The sequence below is a fragment of the Gossypium hirsutum genome, chromosome A12 (assembly GCF_007990345.1).
Source record: "Gossypium hirsutum isolate 1008001.06 chromosome A12, Gossypium_hirsutum_v2.1, whole genome shotgun sequence".
NCBI lineage: Eukaryota > Viridiplantae > Streptophyta > Magnoliopsida > Malvales > Malvaceae > Gossypium > Gossypium hirsutum.
In genome coordinates, this window is record NC_053435.1 from 11,173,529 (window position 1) to 11,196,225 (window position 22,697).

The following is a 22,697-nucleotide window of genomic DNA, read 5'->3' on the forward strand; positions in this document are numbered from 1 at the left end:
TGGGCCCGGGCAAAATTGAGTGTCTACAATGGTCATTTATATAGATTAATTTGAAGTAATTCAATTAGTACCAAAGTACACTGTCTGGAAGTTTTATGTTAAATAGTTACTAATACACTCGAGTTGGGTCGTAACTGTAATATCCTGATTTTGGGCCTAGTCAGAATGGTGGTTTTGAGACTACAAATCTGAGACAGAAATAATTATTTTATAATTATTTTGAGGTCTATGATATGATTGCATGATTGTGTGAAAATTTCATGAAGAAATTCTCTGCATAAAGTGCTTAATTTGAAGTTAGGGACTAAATTGAATAAATTGTAAAACTTGTGTTCTAGAAGCATTTTGCATAAAATTGAATTAGATTATTAATTATAGGTCCTTAAAGAGTAATTTGACCAATTTCTAAAAAAAAGTTGGACAAAAATGGGCTTGGAAGGGTAAAAATTTAAAGAATAGTAAAAAAGGCATTTTGGTCATTTAGGGGTAAAATGAATTAAAAGACAAATTTTAAAACCCAAATGTGTCCATCTTCAACCCCATGGCCGAATATAGAAATGAGAAACCATGGCTAGGGTTTTTCAAGCTTCCAAGCTCGATTGTAAGTCCGTTCTAGCCTCGTTTTTAATGTTTTTTTGCGTTTTTGGAGTCCTAATAACTTGATTTAGCTTATGCTAGCAATAATTCAACCTAGGGTTCTTAATTGGAAGAATACCCATAGGTGAAATTTGTGTATTTTGTTGTTTTATGATAGAATATGAGGTTTTAAATTATGTTAGACAACTTGTGCTACTCGGTTTTAAGTGAAAACGAGTAAAAGGGCTTAATCGGTAAAAATACCTAATAGTCATAAGTACATGTTAGAGTGAGAATTTGATGTTGCTATAGAAGGGAAAAACAATTAGCATGTCATAAAACATAAGAAAATAGGCTGAAGTTTAATTTACGCGCTTTGGGGCAAAAGTGTAAATATGCAAAAGTTTAGGGGAAAAATTGTAATTTTTCCCAAATATGATTTTAGGTCAATTTGAATAATGTGAGTCCTAATTAGACTATGTTTTAAATGATAGAGCAAGGAAAACTGAAATTCGGGCTAAAATGGGGAAAATACCAAGTTGTGGACGAAATGGTAAAAGTAGCCATTTTCGCTTACGAGGTAAGTTCATATGTAAATGTTGGTAACATAGTTATTATTTTAAATGTTTTAATGTTATTTAAATGATATGATAATTATTATGAAATATTATACTTGTGATAATTGTTTGATAATATGTCAAATTATGTGATATACTTGGAAAATGTGAAATACTACCGAGTATCGGTATCGGCATTCCGTAGAAGATGGTTGAAACACATGATTGGGAAAAAGGTCCCGTTGAACCTTAGGAATGGATTAGGATACAAGTGACATGTCATTGGGATATTTGGGCATCCGAACTCGTTGAGTTGAGTCCGAGTTCACTTATGGATGCGAATGTCTGAACTCGTTAAGTTGAGTCCGAGTTCGTGAGATGTAACTAGGCATCCGAGCTCGTTGAGTTGAGTCCGAGTTCGCTTATGGGCGGGTTACATGGTAGCTTGGCTACATATGTGGCACTTATGTGCAAACTTTCCATGTATCCGAATTATATTCTGATGTGTTCAACGGGTAATGTAACACCCCTATCCCGTAACCGTCGCCGGAATAGGATGAGGCGTTACCAGAAATTAGGAATCAGATCAGAAGAATAAAATTTTAAACCTTTTTTTTTTCTTCTTTTTTTTTTGAATAAAATCTAAACTTCTATAAGTAAACATTCAAAAGATGCCATTTTCATATGGCTTATATACAATAGTCAAAATATCATTCTACTATATTGTCTATCCTATACATGCCATAAGCTAAGTCTAATTACATAGTTGCCGTAATGGTAGATAGTGTGACGAAGTGCTGATGATCCCCGAACTGGTAGTCAGAATCCACAACCTATAAACCAAAACATGATCGAACAGAGTAAGCTTTTGTAAGCTTAGTAAGTTTTAAGCAAAACAAAGTGTTCTCATTCACTATCATTGGTCATTCATTTCAAGGTTCGATGAAGTTAATCTAGAGCTTCATCTCGAACTATAATATCAATAAACGCATCACTTGGCTGTCACATATATACTTTCGAATAATAATGACCTAGATGGTCAAATATTTCCAAAGCACATTCTTCATCAATTTTCAACTTTCAATAATCCTTTCCACTTGTTCATAATCACATCCATATTTTTAAGTATTTCAACATGACAAGTACTAAATTACCGTAGGCACATAAAGAACCAAACATATTCCTTATCACATATACGTAAGCTTACAAAACATAATCCTTACCTTGTACTGGCACATCTAGCTGAACCCAACCCATACTCAAATCATAAGGCTTTTGGGCAGAATATGCACTAATACATAAGAATATTTCATCACATACTTCATTATACAAGCATACCATTACCAATTAGATCATTCTCATATTTGGAGTTATAATATTAATCACATTTACCTACCTCTTTGATACTGATAATTCACCTCAAAATCACTCCACCGATGAGTAAGTAATACGTACCTGAACATCTTAAACACATAATACTTATTTGATGGTAACTTATTGCAGATACTCAATATCAAAGTCTTACTTGAATCCTAGCATTTAGCCGTCGGGTCTTTAAAGCTCGGATATAGTACGAGCACGAGGATAATATTCTCGCATAAAGCCTGCGGGGTTTTAACCCGGATATAGTACTGACACAAATGTCCTTCGGGACTTATCACAGTTATACACTTCCACTTCCATCACATTGACCATTCGGCCTTATCATATATATATACTTTCACATTCATCACATTGGCCATTCGGCCTTATCACATACATACACTTTCACATTCATCACATTGGCCATTCGGCCTTATCACATATACATACACTTTCACATTCATCACATTGGCCATTCGGCCTTATCACATATACATACACCTTCACATTCATCACATTGGCCATTCGGCCTTATCACATACATACACTTTCACATTCATCACATTGGCCATTCGGCCTTATCACATACATACACTTTCACATTCATCACATTGGCCATTCGGCCTTATCACATATACATACACTTTCACATTCATCACATTGGCCATTCGGCCTCATCACATATACATACACTTTCACATTCATCACATTGGCCATTCGGCCTTATCACATACAGACACTTTCACATTCATCACATTGGCCATTCGGCCTTATCACATACATACACTTTCACATTCATCACATTGGCCATTCGGCCTTATCACATACATACACTTTCACATTCATCACATTGGCCATTCGGCCTTATCACATATACATACACTTTCACATTCATCACATTGGCCATTCGGCCTCATCACATATACATACACTTTCACATTCATCACATTGGCCATTCGGCCTTATCACATACATACACTTTCACATTCATCACATTGGCCATTCGGCCTTATCACATACATACACTTTCACATTCATCACATTGGCCATTCGGCCTTATCACATACATACACTTTCACATTCATCACATTGGCCATTCGGCCTTATCACATATACATACACTTTCACATTCATCGTAACAAAATTGACTAGGTATACTAGTCATTTACGGCTCATAGCTTCACTTTAGTACGGATTTGGTACTTGATTACCAATATTTAATCGATAGCTTATAAGCAACTCAAATAGTTTTATCAAGGTTTACAACATAATCGTAAATTCAGCACAAGCTATTTTTTTTTTCTGAGCAACAGTCATTAAATTATTCATAAATGGAGCTACGAAACTCCAAATGAAGTGCTGTAAATTTTCCCTGAAAATAGACTCATATATCTTTTATCCATAAAATTTTCATAATTTTTGGTTTGGCCAATCAATACCAGATTTTTCTTAAAGTTTCCCTTGTTTCACTGTTTGACTATACTGACCACTCTTCATTACGAAACAAATTTCTCATTATACAGAACTCAAAATAAGTTCTTGTTTATTTCATTTGAAACTAGACTCATTAGGGAGTCTAAGCATATAAATTTTATCTTATAAGAATTTTTGTACAATTTATAATGATTTTCTAAAATCACGTTACTGCTGCTGTCCTAAGCAGATAATTACAATTTTGTTCTTAAATTTCCAAGTTCAAACACTTAAGAACTTACCATTTGTTTTTAGAACATATCATGGCCACATCATATCTTATTAAATCAACTCATCATGTCCTATTATGATTGAATTTACTCAACGTTTAATCACTTAAAACTTACCTCGGAAGTGGTTGACGACTAGATATCCACGGCTATTCGTTTACTTTCTCTTTATCCAAAATTGCCCCTCTATGCTCTTGAGCTTAATTAACAAAATTTAAACTATTTTAATCACCTTGTTATATCATTAAAAACAACAAGGTAAATCTTCTCAATGAAACTCATACATAAGGCAACACCTCGATACATCTGCACACATTCGGTATTTCATTAAAACCATCCCAAATACATTTACCTAGGTATCACCATGTCGCCTTATATACATATACTAGTTATGTGGTCAATTTTACCGATGACCTATGCATATAACTAATTACTCCTTTAATAATATTCACAAAGCCGATTATCCACATGACTACCTTAGCATATTATTAGTTAGCTTCTTATCCAAATTTGCCATAAAGAAAATTAACTCATATACCCTCAAGTGCATAAGCAATTGCATCCAAAGGGCACTTTAAATGCATGTTATGAAAGTAACCGAATGCACATATATTTATACCAAGACATCATATACTTCAAAACCAACTATCAAGGCATAAAGCCGAACCTTCAAAATCAATTATCAATACACGTTCAAACATGCCTTCCTACAAATATACAAGTTCTCCAACTAAGTTTTATCCTTGTATACGAACATTATTCATATGGCCGAATACACAAGGTTACAAATATACATAATCCACATTCGACATTACCATTTAATTTAACGAGTTCTTGCATAAAAATTTCAAGCTCATATGAAACAAAATAACACGATCCTATTCTCCCTTGGTTAAACTAAATCATGCTTTAAGGTTTAACACATTTGACCATTAGAGAGTTAATCAAATTAGCATTCAATTATTCTATACACACACCATTAACCGAATCTCATTTAATCAAATTTATTTCTTGACAATTTCATCACATTCGGTCATAGGTAATTTAATCCTATAAAGAGTCAAATTTTACTTCAATTCACTAAGGTGAGGTTATTATAATTTAACCTCTATTTTTGAATGCCCCCTTCTCCATAAAACCATCAAAATTTCAAATTATAATAGGTTCATAACTCATTTAACCACTAATTCCATGCCAAGCATAAAAAGGCCATTGGTTTTACACCTAACTTACAAGACCATAAAACATAAAGGTTTAATGTTCATCTTTAACACAATTACCACACTTCAAACTAAATTTTCAGCTTCATATATCCCACACCAGATTTTTCCATGCTCAATTTCCATGGCCGAATGATATCCCCAGCAATTAAGTCATATTAAACATAAATTTTCCCTAATTAAGATTATAAGCTCATAATCACTTACAATTTCATCTTCTAAGTCTATCAAACACTCCTTATTCCAATTCCATTTTCAGCTATCAAAATTGACATTTCCTATCCAATACCGAACATGCCACATAACCAATTCAAGAGAATAAATCCATGGGTTTAAGGTAGCATCAAGCTAGGAACTCAAAACATCAAATTTAATATCAATTTAACAAGTATTCACCTTGAATTTTAGCCCTTCTGTAGACCGAATATCCAAAGCTTCTTCTCCTATTTGTTTTCTTTAGTTCTGGCTCAAATGAAGGCTATGAAGCTCACCTTGTTTTTATCACCATATTCACTTTTATTTTATCAAATTTTAATTATAACATATTATAAATATATAATTTATTAATTTAAAACACATAATACATCATAACAACCCCCACTACCGTGAACATGGATAGAAAATGGTCAAATAAGCATGCAAATCCTCCACAATAATAAACCTTAAGGTTTGGTCACTTTAAAATCTATCTACCACCCTTTTAAAAATTTACAACTAAGTCCTCTTTAATAAAATTTATGTATTTTATAATATAAACTATTAAATATTACTTACTAAATATAATATTCACATAATGCCAAAATCATAACATCATTACCGTCCACTAATATTAAAAGTGGGCCATTTGACATGCAAGTCCACAACTTTAGTAGTTTAACATTTTAATCACTTGGACATTTGCCTATCATATTTTTAAAGTTTCTCAAATATGTCCTTTTTAGCTAATTTCACATCCAAATGACAAAATTAAAGAATGAAATTTTCACACATACTTATTCACAAATAATAAGCATAGAATATAACAATTAATTATTTTTGTAACTCGGTTTTGTGGTCCCGAAACCACTTTTCGACTAGGGTCAAGTTAGGGGTGTCACAGGTAAAGTTCTAGTCAAATGGAGGAATACTCAAGAAGAAAGGGACGTATTGGTAAGTGTTGTGAAATTGATATGTACTTAACCCTCGGGTTGAAAACTCAATATAACAACAATATGGTAAGATGATAAATGAAAATATGATATGAATGTCTTGGTGATGATTATGCAAATGATGTTTTATGTTTGCTTATATGGTTATGTTACTTACTATTTGCATGTGAACTTACTAAGCATTTATGCTTACTCCCTCCTTTTCATTCCTTGTAGTTTTGACAAGCCAGCTCAGAAATCGGGAACGGTCGGAGGCTCGCTCACACTATCCGTATACCATATTGGCATAATGGCTTGTATATTTTGGGTATGGCATGTATAGCATTATAATCATTTTGTATATATGGTCTTATGATATGGTTATTGAGTGGTATGGAAATGCTTGGTAATGATTAGCCATTGGAATGGCTAATCATGATCATATTTGGTGTTATGTATGTCAAATTGCTAGCTAATCCATGGAAACCATGAAATAGATAAAATTTACCATAAAATAGATTCAGATAGCAGTAGTGACGTGAATTTGAAAAATCACTAAAAATAGTAAAAATGGAATTAAATGATAAATAAGTTTGGAATCGAAGCTTGATGAGTCTATTTTCATATGGAAGAAACAAAACAGGTATATGAGTTATATTTTATGAGATATTTAAGTTTTGGTGGAACAGGGTCAGAGTGATCTCTGTATCCCCTGTTCTGAATTTAGAAATTGACTATAAATTGTAAAAAAACAATTAGGAGTTTTATTTTACATGTATGAAATCCTTATTGAGTCTAGTTTTATAAGAAAGAAACGGAATAGTCATTTAAACTCTGTACAGTGAGATATCTAATTCGTAATACACAGGGGTCAGAGTAGTCAAACCCTGAAGTAGGAGAGACTTTAACTAATAAACTGTACTAATTGGCTAGACAAAAAATTCTAAAAAAATTAATAGATAGATTTCAGAAAAAATTTACAGAATTTGATTTTGAGTTTCGGAACTCGAGATATGAATTTTTAAGTGACTATAATGCAGATTGCCAGCTTGTCTGGAAGTTTTAAAAATAAATTGTTTGAGCTGTTAAATTGATGAATTAAGTTTAGTAACACCTCAAGCTCGACTCTGGTGACGGTCTCAGGCGTGAGGGTGTTATATTTGGTGGTATCAGAGCAGGTTTAGTCGGTTCTCGGACTAACCTAGCATGCGTAAAAGTTTAGTATACATGCCACTGATTTGTGATAGTGTGATGTCTTCCGATGCGTATGAGTACCGTCTTATTTAGACAGGGTACTCTCCAACCGAGCTGAGCCGACCATGTTTAATGTTATGTGAAGGTATTTGAGTAAAATTATGATTATGATAAGTCTTGGTTCAGAAAAGTATGAATAAAAGTTTATGATACATATGTGATAAATATCCATATTTGCTTAATGCTCATATGATGTGGTGTATGTGGCTTACTTGATAAGATGAACGGAATAAATAGAAAGTAGTAGAGGTATGAATAAAGGTCATAATATTATGATACAAATGAAAATGTCCTTGTCTTGATTGGACATCGAATGTTGATGAATGTTAATGATATATAATTTTTATGAGATAAAGGATAATAATGAAATGAACTTATCTATGTTAAATTGTTGGACTGAATTATATGATTGTAATGATATGTAAATGATGATGCACGAAATGAAAGTTGTGATTGTGATGCAAATATCTGTGTTTGTTTGGCCTTATATGATGTCATGAGCATGACTTAATTTAATTAAATGAATGGATAAGTAAAGCTATCTAGAAAACATAGAATGTATGCATAAGTATACTGTCTAAATGGGACAATAGGAAAATTGGTGTAAGCCAACATGAATGTTGCATTGCCTGAATGAATGACATGATTTTGATGATGTTGCTATGATGATGGAAGTTGTGTCATATGTGTATGTATAAAAAAAGTCGAGTCAGAGGTCCTACAACCACTCCCCCTTACCGAAATGGTACTTATAATGGAATTTCATGAGATTTGTATTGAATAAGTTTCCGGTTGAGAACCCAAAGAGTTCAGTGATAGAATAATTATAAGCATGATCAGAGATTGAAAATGAGCTGATAAGTAAAGTCAGAGCCAGTAAAGTATCGGATTGACGTAAAGATTATTGGAGTTATACACTGTCCCAGATAGAGAAGGAATTCTCTTTGGTAAATCGAATTACTCAGGTGCAAGGTCGAGAAAAGTGTAAATCAAAATTTATTCAGAACTGGCCTTCTTTAGTGAATGGTTTAATATGAAATTTGTGATGGCAGAACTAGTTGGGGAAATGATATTTGAAATGTGAACTATCTGAGTGTGACAGTTATGACTGGACAGATTTAGCAGTCTCTTTTGAGATGTTCTATGTATTTACCCGTTCTCAGAAATATTTCTATGGCTATTGATCTTCTGAAGAAATTTTTCTTATATGGGAATGTCTTCTAATTCTGGTGTTGGATGAAAGCATTGGTAGTCTGACTGGTTTATAATTTATATTGCTCTATTTCATCAGGTATTCTATTTCATTTCGTCTGATAAGAATTGATGAGAAAATACATATGATATTATGATTCTGTTCCTTCTACTTGATGCTTCATCTGATATATATGTATGTGAAGATATATTGTTCTTGTTATATTTGATTCCAGTGGGATTAAATGATGTTTTCTTTTGGACTTTCTTTCTTGAAGAATTATCGGGGTATTCTGTATTTTCTCTATGAGTTTGGTTTTCGATTCCCCGACATAGTATCGTATCTTGGGTTTCTTTATCCTGGATCTTTTTATTCTGGGTTTTTCTATCTTGGATTTCTTTATTCGGTTTTCTTGTTATCTTTATTCCGTAATTTGTCAATTATGACTCATGTTCAGAGTGCATTCTTCAGCTCGTGATAATCATGTCAAGTATGACTATACTTCTGATTTGATTTAGGTGATATGGTGATTTCAGTATTGGAATTTTTCTAATTTCTGCGTAAGGATTTGACATCAGTAAAGGCATAAGTAATAAAAGCGTGAGTTTCAGTCGGTTTGGTGAATTATTGATTTGAAAGATTTCATGTGACAATTATGTCAGGATTATTTTTCCCAGGTCTGATAATAGAATTTCATTTTGTACGGATAAAATAGTAAATAGTCTGAATGAGAAGTGTATATTTATTAGAAAGAGTTTGATATTAGTTAAAATCACTACGAATGATAGGGTTTTCGTTTTGTGAAAGCTAAAAAGTTTATTACATGTTGACAAAGTTCGGATAGATGAGAATATTGGTAACTGAAGCGTCTGAACTAGACTAGTCTATATTGAGTAAAGACTTCCTGACTTTCAGTAATGTACTGTTGTATGAATTCTGATGTGTTTCAAGACAGTGAGGTAACGTGATAGTTTAGAGCATTCGATGTTACATAAAATCTGAGTTGTTAAAGGGGTTAAAGCCGAACATTGGAATCTATCAAAATTATCCTTTTTAGTGTTGATATTGGGATGAAAATGAGAAGGATTATTCTTGAGGCCATATCAGAATTATTTCCATGGCGGAAAGAGGAAAATGTGATGTATCCTATTGTTAAATGTTTGGCGAGATCTATAAATCATATCGGTATTGAATGAATTCCTACTCATCAGATTCATGGAATTTCAGGTCTCTTTGATTGTTGGATTTCTTAGAATTTCGGTCTCCATTAAATCAAGTTGGGATCAGGGTTTTATGTCATGATATCATGGGAAACTGAGAAGGGTTGAAAATTTAAGAACAATTAAGAGATGAATCCGTAAGCTTTCAGAATATATGAGAAATTAAAGAGATATATTGGAGGCACCGCCTGAGTGAAAGTTCTTCAGCACTTAATATGAAATCGAGGAATCTAAGTGAAGACCACTTTTCCGGTAAGATTTTCGGGGACGAAAATCCCTAAAGGGGGGGAGAGTTGTAATATCCTGATTTTGGGCCTAGTCGGAATGGTGGTTTCGAGACCACAAATCTGAAATAAAAATAATTATTTTATAACTATTTTGAGGTCTATGATATGATTGCATGATTGTGTGAAAATTTCATGAAGAAATTCTCTGCATAAAGTACTTAATTTGAAGTTAGGGACTAAATTGAATAAATTGCAAAACTTGTGTTCTAGAAGCATCTTGCATAAAATTGAATTAGATTATTAATTATAGGTCCTTAAAGAGTAATTTTACCAATTTCTAAAAAAAATTTGGACAAAAATGGGCTTGGAAGGGTAAAAATTTAAAGAATAGTAAAAAAGGCATTTTGGTCATTTAGGGGTAAAATGAATTAAACGACAAATTTTAAAACCCAAATGTGTCCATCTTCAACCCCATGGCCGAATATAGAAACGAGAAACCATGGCTAGGGTTTTTCAAGCTTCCAAGCTCGATTGTAAGTCCGTTCTAGCCTCGTTTTTAATGTTTTTTTTTTGCGTTTTTGGAGTCCTAGTAACTTGATTCAGCTTATGCTAGCAATAATTCAACCTAGGGTTCATAATTGGAAGAATACCCATAGGTGAAATTTGTGTATTTTGGTGTTTTATGATAGAATATGAGGTTTTAAATTATGTTAGATAACTTGTGCTACTCGGTTTTAAGTGAAAACGAGTAAAAGGGCTTAATCGGTAAAAATACCTAATAGTCATAAGTACATGTTAGAGTGAGAATTTGATGTTGCTATAGAAGGGAAAAACAATTAGCATGTCATAAAACATAAGAAAATAGGCTGAAGTTTAATTTACACGCTTTGGGGCAAAAGTGTAAATATGCAAAAGTTTAGGGGTAAAATTGTAATTTTTCCCAAATATGATTTTAGGTCAATTTGAATAATGTGAGTCCTAATTATACTATATTTTAAATGATAGAGCAAGGAAAAGTGAAATTCGAGCTAAAATGGGGAAAATACCAAGTTGTGGACGAAATGGTAAAAGTAGCCATTTTCGCATACGAGGTAAGTTCATATGTAAATTTTGGTAACATAGTTATTATTTTAAATGTTTTAATGTTATTTAAATGATATGATAATTATTATGAAATATTATACTTGTGATAATTGTTTGATAATATGTCAAATTATGTGATATACTTGGAAAATGTGAAATACTACCGAGTATCGGTATCGGCATTCCGTAGAAGATGGTTGAGACACATGATTAGGAAAAAGGTCCCGTTGAACCTTAGGAATGGATTAGGATACAAGTGACATGTCACTGGGATATTTGGGCATCCGAACTCGTTGAGTTTAGTCCGAGTTCACTTATGGATGCGAATGTCCGAACTCGTTAAGTTGAGTCCGAGCTCGTGAGATGTAACTAGGCATCCGAGCTCGTTGAGTTGAGTCCGAGTTCACTTATGGATGCGAACGTCCAAGCTCGTTGAGTTGAGTCCGAGTTCGGTTATGGGCGGGTTACATGGTAGCTTGGCTACATATGTGGCACTTATGTGCAAACTTTCCATGTATCCGAATTATATTATGATGTGTTCAACGGGTAAAGTTCTACTCAAATGGAGGAATACTCAAGAAGAAAGGGACGTATCGGTAAGTGTTGTGAAATTGATACTTTGAACAGGTATGTACTTAACCCTCGGGTTGAAAACTCAATATAACAACAATATGGTAAGATGATAAATGAAAATATGATATGAATGTCTTGGTGATGATTATGCAAATGATGTTTTATGTTTGCTTATATGGTTATGTTACTTGCTATTTGCATGTGAACTTACTAAGCATTTATGCTTACTCCCTCCTTTTCATTCCTTGTAGTTTTGACAAGCCAGCTCGGAAATCGGGAACGGTCGGAAGCTTGCTCACACTATCCGTATACCATCTTGGCATAATGGCTTGTATATTTTGGGTATGGCATGTATAGCAGTATAATCATTTTGTATATATGGTCTTATGATATGGTTATTGAGTGGTATAGAAATGCTTGGTAATGATTAGTCATTGGAATGGCTAATCATGATCATATTTGGTGTTATGTATGTCAAATTGCTAGCTAATCCATGGAAACCATGAAATAGATAAAATTTACCATAAAATAGATTCAGACAGCAGTAGTGATGTGAATTTGAAAAATCACTAAAAATAGTAAAAATGGAATTAAATGATAAATAAGTTATGGAATAGAAGCTTGATGAGCCTATTTTCATATGGAAGAAACAAAACAGGTATATGAGTTATATTTTGTGAGATATTTAAGTTTTTGTGGAACAGGGTCAGAGTGACCTTTGTATCCCCTGTTCTGACTTTAAAAATTAACTATAAATTGTACAAAAACAATTAGGAGTTTTATTTTACATGTATGAAATCCTTATTGAGTCTAGTTTTATAAGAAACAAATAGAATAGTCATTGAAAATCTGTATAGGTAGATATCTGATTTGTAATACACAAGGGTCAGAGTTGTCGAACCCTAGAACATGGGAGGATTTAACTAATAAACTGTACTAATTGGCTGGACCAAAAATTCTAGAAAAACATTATTAGATAGATATATGAGTCTAGTTTCAGGAAAAATTTACAGAATTGGATTTTGAGTTTTGTAACTCAAGATATGAATTTTTAAGCTACTATAATGCAGATTAGCAGCTTGTCTGGAAGTTTTAAAAATAAATTGTTTGAGCTGTTAAATTGATGAATTAAGTTTAGTAACACCTCAAGCTCGACTCTGGCGACGGTCTCGGGTGTGAGGGTGTTACAGTAACATTGATGATTTTAATGTGAAATGGATGTATTTAATCGTGTTTTGGATTGGTTGAAAAATTGGATTGAAATTTCGCTTGTTATTGAAGTTTGCAGGGTTGGTAAACTTGAACTATAAGGTTCATTTTGAGTCCACATGGCCTGGCACACGGGTGTCTGATCAGACCGTGTGAGAGAGACGGCCCTTACAAGGGCATGTGAGTAGACCATGTGTCCCCTGCATCTAAAATTTGGCAAACAGAATGCTCAGGTATGGCCACATGGGCAGAGACACAGGTGTGTGTCTCAGCAGTGTGAAGCACACGACACAGTACACAGGCATGTGCCTGGCCGTGTGAAAACTGCACTAGATTCGGATTGAAAATAAATCCACATGGGCTAAGCACACGGGCGTGTGTCTTGGACATGTGAAACTAGTTTATTCATAAGAAATAAGTCAGAGAAGTACATGGGTAAAGAGCACAGGCGTGTTCCACCCATGTGAGTCACACGAGGTGACAACACGGGCGTGTCTCGAAACCACACGGGCGTGTGGTACTGTTCATTAAATAAAATTTTATAAGCTTTTGTTTAGGTCTCAATTTATTTCTAATATCTTCATTGGGCGCCGAATGTCCGTTTATGAGTCAATAAGATAAATTACTGAACTTTATAATGATAACTTTTAGATGATTCGTGATATAAACTGTAGTGACCGTTAATGCTCCGTAATCTTATTCCGATGTCGAAAAAGGGTTAGGGGGTGTTACAAATACAAAAGTGGTTAGTGGCTCCAGAATCAATGACCCAAGGGTCTATTGAATCTTCCATTAAGAAAGTTACAGTAATTAAGAGTTCCATAAATTTGCCCTTTGTGGCTAGGTAGTCCTATCCACTATTTGAAGTTGGCCTTGAAGTGCCCTTTTTTACTATAAAAGAAACACTTAGACTTTGATGAGTGTTTAGGCTTCATGGTTCTCTTCCTTTCCACTTTTTGTGGCCTAGAGGACTTAGTCTTCTTTTCCTAGTTCTCTAGTGGCTTTTGTAAAGTACTGGTCACACTTTTAATTATATAGCAACACGCTATCTCATCAAATTCCTTCCAACGATTTCTTGTCTCAACTTGGTTAGCTAGAGGGCATTTATTATCAAGGACCGAATTATGTTTCTCATAGTTTAAGAAAATAGTGAGATTCCTTTCCCAGTCCTTATATTTGTTCCCGTTCAATTTTTTCTCAATTAGGATATTAATTAAGGGAGTTGGCTTTATTTTTTAACTGAAAAAAAGAGTGACCATCCATTAATTATCTTGTGCTTAGGCAAATGTTCCAAAAAAAATTGCAACATACATATGCATTTAAATGGTGCATGCGTCTTACAGTAAACCTTGAAAATAGTTGTAAGCCATTACAACAATAATTCCTACACCTGTTAAATTAAGTTACCATGGGGTAATCTTAACCAACTACTAAGAACATGGATCTCCATCCAATTAATACATGAACTTAATTCCTTTGGTCATGATTGTAACTTAAGTAAAGCTTCGTGGGAAGTTACGTAAATAGAATAATCTTGAGTGTATAACCATCAACTCAACACCCATCATAAATATGTACTCTAATATGAGTCATTGTGGGACAATCTCAATGAGTATCATATATGACTAGTTGTCCTCTTAAAGGAAATCTCCCTAGTGAAGTCCTACATGATAATACTTACTGTAGGGTACAACAAGGGTAAAATCTGGGCAAATTAAAATCTCGCTGGTCAGGACCTTTTGAAGTAGTCCACATATATCCTCATTGAGCTGTGGATGTTAAAGATGTTAAGACTGGGCTCACATTTAAAATCAATGGGCAACGTTTGAAGCATTACTAGGATGCTCCTGTGACTTGAGATAAACAGTCTATTGATCTCTGAGATGTTTAACTTTAGCATCTCGATGATTTCTTTTTGTTTCTAGTTTTGTCAATTTTTAATTTCTCTTAGCTATTTCATTTACTTGGTTTAATAAATTTTATTTTGTACTGCAAGTATTTGCATTTTTTATGGTAATAGAAGGTTCAGGCCTTACATTGCTCTTTGGCCTATCGATAGTTGTTTCCCAAATATTTAGCCTTCCAAATATTTTTTTTATTTTTTCCTTTTCCCTCTAATTTCAATCACACCACAATCAGGCCATCATTACCGCTCATCCACTCGCCCACGTCACCCCATTACTTTTTTTCCGTGTTATTTTCCTTTTACCCTAATCGTTTCATCTTCTTTTATGGTTAACCTAAGTTTTCTTTTTCTCCAAACTTATATTTCCTTTACTCCTGCAAGTTTTCACCTTTTTCATCTACCATTAACTCTACATTCTCCTAATGGCCAGACATTTTACTTTACAACCATCTGCTCTACCACCACGCACATTTTTCAACCAAGCAACGGAAGACTAGTACATGCACAATATCTCCAAGCATTTTTTTTGTTGAGAAAAAGGCATCCTTTTTCAAGATGAGCCCTTTATGGGATATGATGAGTCTATTTCTTCTGTGGTAGAACAACATGGATGGCAGATTTTCTATTTGCATCCAGAGGATGTTTTGACAAAGGTGGTTCGTGAGTTCTATGCTCATCTTACTTCTCCTAACAATACTTTTATTTATGTCTGAGGAGCATCAGTACTCTTTGATGAATATTCCATCAATGCTCAGTACAACCTATCTGATGTTCAAGATGAACACCCTCAGTTTGCCACTACAATCACTACGAGTGGTCTGAATCAAGTTCTTCAAGACCTGTGTGTAGCAGGTATTAAGTGGACGATGTCAAGACATGATTGTTACACCATGGAAAGAGCCTCATTGAAACCCAACTTGAGGGTTTGGTACCACTTCCTTAAAACACACCTAATTCTTGCCAATCATAACTTCATGATTTCAAAGGAGCGAATGTTGCTGGTCCATTCAATCATAAAATGAATGAAGATAAATGTGGGAAAAATCATATTCAATGAAATCCATCGGTGTGTCCAGAAGAATGTAGAGAGCCTTGATTTTCCCTCTCTCATCACTGCACTGTGCCAGCATGTGAATGTCTCTGTCCAAGCCAATGAAGATGTTACTGCAAACAAAGGGGCCATTATAAAGGAAATTGTTGCGAAGTTTTCAGGGGAGTATTTGCCATGACATCCACCTCCTCATTCTACTTCTACCTCTTCTACCCTAACATGTACTGTAGCAACCCCCTTCACCTCTAATATTTTCTTTGTGCAGCAAGTGCTCACTTCATTCTAGAAGTTGCAGAGATGATTCACTCTATTTGAGACTCAGTAACTGAGGAATACTATAGACTTGGCACGGGCACAAGAACAAATGGTCATCATTTGGGCCTATGTGGAAAGGAGAGATGTTGCGATAAAGAGGTCCCCGTAAAAGAATTTCACCATGCCTATGCTTGCGTTTCCTAGTTTTCTCAAGGAATTGCACTCAGATATAGACGAAGAGGAAGGTGAAGTAAAGACCGGTGAGACAAACCTTGCACCTATACACTCTGTCTCTGAAAGACAAGAAGTACAGGAACCTGCGGAGGATGACAAGACTGAATCAGTTGGTATTGCATCTGATAATGACGGAGGAGAAATAGCTAACCCCCATTCTGCACCACCTGCGGATGGCACTACAGTTGTCCCACCTCTATCAACTAAACAAATGAAATAGCAAGATCGTGAAATCAACAGGATTATTGATAACCTTACCAAACTAATGATGCAGAGGATGATGTGCCAATCCATTCATTGAAATGGAAGCAGTGCTACAAGCATGCTGTGTGCAAATCCACTCGCTCCAATTAAAGTAAAACAATTTTCACTCTGAGCATTGAAATTTTTTTTGTACCATCCATTTCTCTTTTCATTTCATCTTGAGTTCATTACTTTTGTCATATCATTTTTTGTATATATATATGTTTTGGGGGTGTGTTGTGCATATAGGATACATTAGATATTTTGTTAAGTTTGTTCATTTTAGTATTGTTGTTCATTTTTTCGTTCATTTTGTCATAACATACATAAATGCCAAAGATTGTTAGACTGTGATGAGTGTTTTTTTGCATATTATGTTTGATGAAAAACTTAACTCTTCACTAAACCTAGAAAACTATGGCAGTGAATTAGGTAAGTTTAGCTTAGGATAGTTGCTTGAAAATTAACCCCTGAAAGTAGAATGTCGTAATTCCAATTACAATTAGTCTATAGTAAGTTTCTTTTAATAAACATAGAGATTCTTGAAGCTAAATTCAATGAAATGGCAATGCTTAATAATGAATGACATGGCAAAACTATTTTTTTTAAAGAAATGCCATGAAATACTCCAATGCTTGAAAAAGCAGAATAGGTCAGCAATACTTTGTTTGCTCTATTGTGCTATTGATTAGAAAAGCAAGTTTAAGTAAGAGTGTGTTAAAAAATAGAGAAGAAAGTAGTTTAGGGGCACTCCACTGTAGTAACAGACTGAGTAGTTAATGAGGTAGTTGTTTGCTCCATCCATCTTCTAAGTCAAAAGCCTTAGCTTCATAAGTGAGTTCCATTCAAAATTGTGACATGATAGTACATTTGGAAATTTAGTGTATGCTCCACTAAGATTACCCATTAAAGAAATCATGTGACAAGATGGATCCCCTAGTAAAAATATGTGTAATTGAGTTTATGCAAGGCCAGATTTAAAAAGGAAGCTGAGTTTAGATGAAAGATAAACTAAGTACATTAGAAGGTACTTGCTATAGTTGAAATTGCATGAGTAATTAGAATTTTTATTTTTAGGGCAACAATTTCTACGCTACTTTTGCTAAACAAGCTTATGAAACTTGAGCAAATTTTTAAAAATTGAATATTATTGAGAACTGAAGTATAAAATATGCTCTACATGGTTTGACATTACTAAGGTGATTATGTTGTTGTGGTAATTCATGCATTCATGAATATTTTGCTTGAGGACAAGCAATAACTCAGGTTTGGGGGTGTGATAACTCTTGAAAAAAGTTATATTTCAAGCCTTTAGACTTGGTTAATTGTTTGTACTTAAGTATATGTATTTTCATTTTAGGATATTATATTCTTATTTTTAGAACATTGCATCATGAAACTTAGAATGTGCTTAAATGTTATTATCTTACTTTTACTTATGGGTGGAAAGGCTTAGTTTGTGTTTGAATGGCGGGTGTACAAATGAGAGAAATAAATAAATGAGTGAAGTTTTTTCATGGCAAAAGGTTAGACAGATTGCAAACATTAATACCACGGCAATTCTAGGAAGACACCAAGTTAGCACTCAATTCGTGCCACTTTCAGCTAGTTGTACTTGTACGAGAAAGATCTACCTGAAGAAGAGGGAGGAAAAATTGTGTGCTAAGAGGGGGATTTACCCTATAAAAAGCGAGGAAGATCTGAAAGAGAGAGAGAAAAAATAAGCCTTTCTCAGAGGAAGGATGCTGAGGCAGAAATAAAAGGTAGCAGTAGTAGCTGAAAAGCAGAGTAGAACGCGAGGAAGAGGATGAAGGCAATCAACTAGTTCTTTGACAAACATTGCAATGCCGTAGTTGAGGGTTGGATCAGCAAAAGTGTGCTTCCTGAAGTTTTTCCTTATTTTCTTTTACATTGCTTTTTTGTGCGATTAAATGTTTAAGATGTTGAATGATATTTCGAATTTGGATTTGATTAATTAACTCTTGAGTTAAATCTTATTGGGTTTGTAACACCCTGAAAATTTCTACAGTAAGATATTATCCTTAATACAATAAAATAAGGAAATAAAGTGACAAGAAGAGAAAAATTGAGTTATGTCACTGGGAAGTATATTATGACATATTCATTCAAGAAAGGACTAAATTGTAAAAGTGAGAAAAGGTTTGTGGCCCAAGAGTAAATACTCAAAATTTGAGGGATTAAAGTGTAAATATGAAAAGTTGATGGACTAATAGTGCAAATATTTTAAGGGTGGAATGATCTAGAAACCAAGGAAAATTGATGAATAAGGACCAAATTGAATATGTGAAGAATTATGAGGGACTAAATTGTAATTTTACCAAATTAAGTGATGACTCAAGAATGGAATTTTAAAAGATCACGAAGGGAAAAATGGTCAATTGGAAGAGAGAGAAATCTAGAAAGTAATGATGATGTTGGTGATATTTTATAGTTATTTAATTAGATAATTATTATTTATTTAATATTTTAATAATATATTTTATTATTTTATTATTTTATTTAGTCTATATATATATGTGTGTGTGTGTGTGTGTGGAAAAGAAAACAACACACACACATACCATCCATTATCTTTCTCATGCAAACTAACGTGAGAAGAAGAGAGAAAGAAAGAAAGTTTTACTTTCTTTACAATTTGATCCTTTCACCAAAAATTTACAATTTTCACCTAGAAATCAAAAGAATTTCCATAGCCATCAAGAGAGAAAGATCACAAGGATGGAGAGCTAGAATATTAAGCTAAATTCAAGAAATAGAAGCTGGAGGAGAGAGAAAATCAAGTTAGATATTGAAATCAATGGAACAAGGTAAAAACATCAAGATTTCAATACATTTTTAAGATTAATATTATTGAAAAAGCATGGAATTGATGTTAATGTAGAGTTTTCTTATACATGGTCTTATGTTCTTGATATGTTAGTGAAGGGAAAATAAGAGAAAGTAATGAGAAATAGTGTAGAGAAAGAAAATAAGGGTGTTATAAACATGGTAAATAAACATCTTGCACTAAAACAGTTTTGGACAGCAGCAGTAGGTTAATTTTGAAAAATCACCATAAATTGTGGAAATCTAATTAGAGGATGAAAAAAAAATGGAATTAAATCTTATTGAGTCTAGTTTCTTATAGAAGAAACAGTGTAAGCAATGGAATCGTGAATTGTGAGATATAATAAATTTAGTGAGACAAGGTCAGAATGATTTCGGGTTCCCCTATTCTAACATTGAAAAATCATAAAAAATTGGAGAAAAGTAATTAGGTTCTTAAAGTTATATTTGTAAAATCCTGAATGAGTGTATTTTCAATAGAAAGAAACAAGAATATCATCCGAATCTTGTACAATGAGATAATTAATTTTTAGTAAAGAATGTTCGAAACTGTCAGACAGCAGAACAAGGGTGAGTTTAAAGAATAAACTATACTTATTGGATGAACTAAAAATTCTGAAAATTTTATGGTAAGAATATATGTAAGTCTAGTTTCATATAAAATTAGCAGATCTTAATTTCAAGTTCTGCAGCTCAAGATATAAATAATTTAGTTACTATGACGCAAATGGACAATTTTGAATATACATAAAAGTAAATAGTGAAATTATTGATAATGTTACTTATAGCATGTTATATAAATAAAGGATGTGGAATGGAGAGAAGGAGGAGGAAAATATGTATGAATATTCAGCTAGTATGGTTAATTTGCATGTTTTAGGCTCAGGGACTAAATTGAATAAAAGTAAAATTTTATGGGCAATTTTGTAAAAATGTTAAAAATGACCAATTTGCATGAAATGGATTATTTTATTATTTGAAACTGCAAAGACTGAAATTATTAATTTAGTTCAAGATCGGAAAAAAAAATGTTTTAAGGATTAAATTGAAAAGTGTTGAAATTATGAAAAATTCTGATATTTTATAGAATTCATGGGTTGTTATCAATTTGTATGAGACTAAAGGCTGGAAATAAGGATTAAATTGCAAGAATTTTATTTTTTTTGAGCCTAGGGATGAAATCGTCATTAATTAAAATTTTAGGGGTAAAATGGTAATGTTGTTTAGAGCATTAATTGAATGTATTAGAACATGAAATAAATGAAAACGACAATCAAATTTATTTATAAAGATCCGGATGACTCGAATACGAGAATTGAACGTGGAAAAGAAAAGATACCGGATTAATGAAATTATAAACATGAACAAACAACGAGGTAAGTTAGTGTAACTTGAATTGTATATTTTAAATGCATTAAATATCGATATAATGAATTACTTGATTTATGTTTATGAAAAATGGCAAGAGAATGATAAATATCATGACATGTAAATATGTGATTATCTTTGATACGTTAATTCAAGGAAATTAAGTATATTGAGACGAGTAATAAATTCAAGTAAAACACGTTGAAAAAAAATAAGTACGTTTAAGGGATAATATGTTTGATTTTAATTGGTTCCAAATATGAACGTTAAATGAAATAAAATATCTGATAAATAAATCGATAACTCTGGTAATGCTCCTTAACTCTATTCCGGTGACAGATGTGGGTTAGAGGCGTTACATTTAGTAGTATCAGAGCTAAGGTTTAGTCGATTCTTGGACCGAATGTAGCACATGTGAAGTCAAGAAATACATTACATAACCTGTAATAGTGTGATATCTTCTGACTCTGATAAGATTTGTTTTACTTAAAGATAGAGATGTTTTCCAACCGAGCTAATTCCGATAATGTTGAAAGTGATACTCAAGTATATGAGTAAAAGATGATTATGATGAGTCTGAACTCATAAAAGTATGAATAAATGTTATATTTAAATTTATGTGTATAGTAAGTAAAAATTTTAAGGTAAGCATCAATATTGAATTGAATGAAATTGAGATAAATATTTGATAGTATGTTGTTGGAAAGTGAAATTTGAAATGAATTGTTTTATTATTTAAATTAATAAATTAAATGACATTATAAATTTAGATAAATATCGGGTGGAAAATAGAGAAAAATAATAAATTTCTAAAACGCCCCTAGATTTTGGTATTTCTGCAATTTAGCCAGGTAAGTTTATGTGATTGAACTTTCATGATTATTTGCTAAATTATGGCTGATATAATGTATTATTTTTTATGTTTGCTATTGAATTATGAATATTGTTAAATTATGGAAATCAGATGAAAAGTTCAAATGGAGCAGAACATTGAATTGAGTATGAACATTTAGTGATCAGTGATGAATTGACGGATAAGACCATGGCTGAGCCATGGCAATATATGTGTAAGACCATAGCTAGGCTATGGCATCCTGATGATAAGACCATATCTGGGATATGGCACCACGAGTGTAAGACCATGGCTAGGCCATGGCAATACACGTGTAAGACCATAGTTGGACTATGGCATCATACCAGAAATGAGTAAGACCATAGCTGAAAGACGCTATGGCATCAGGATTCAGACGAATAAGACCATAGCCGAAAGACGCTATGGCATCGCGATTCAAATGTGTAAGACCATGGTTGAAAGATACCATGGCAACATTATATGAAATGTGTAAGACCATGGTTGAAAGATACCATGACAACGTGACATGAAATGAATAAGACCATGGTTGAAAGATAGCATGGCAACATGACGGGGAAATGAATAAGACCATGGTTGAAAGATACCATGGCAACCTGACAGAAAATGAGTAATTTCA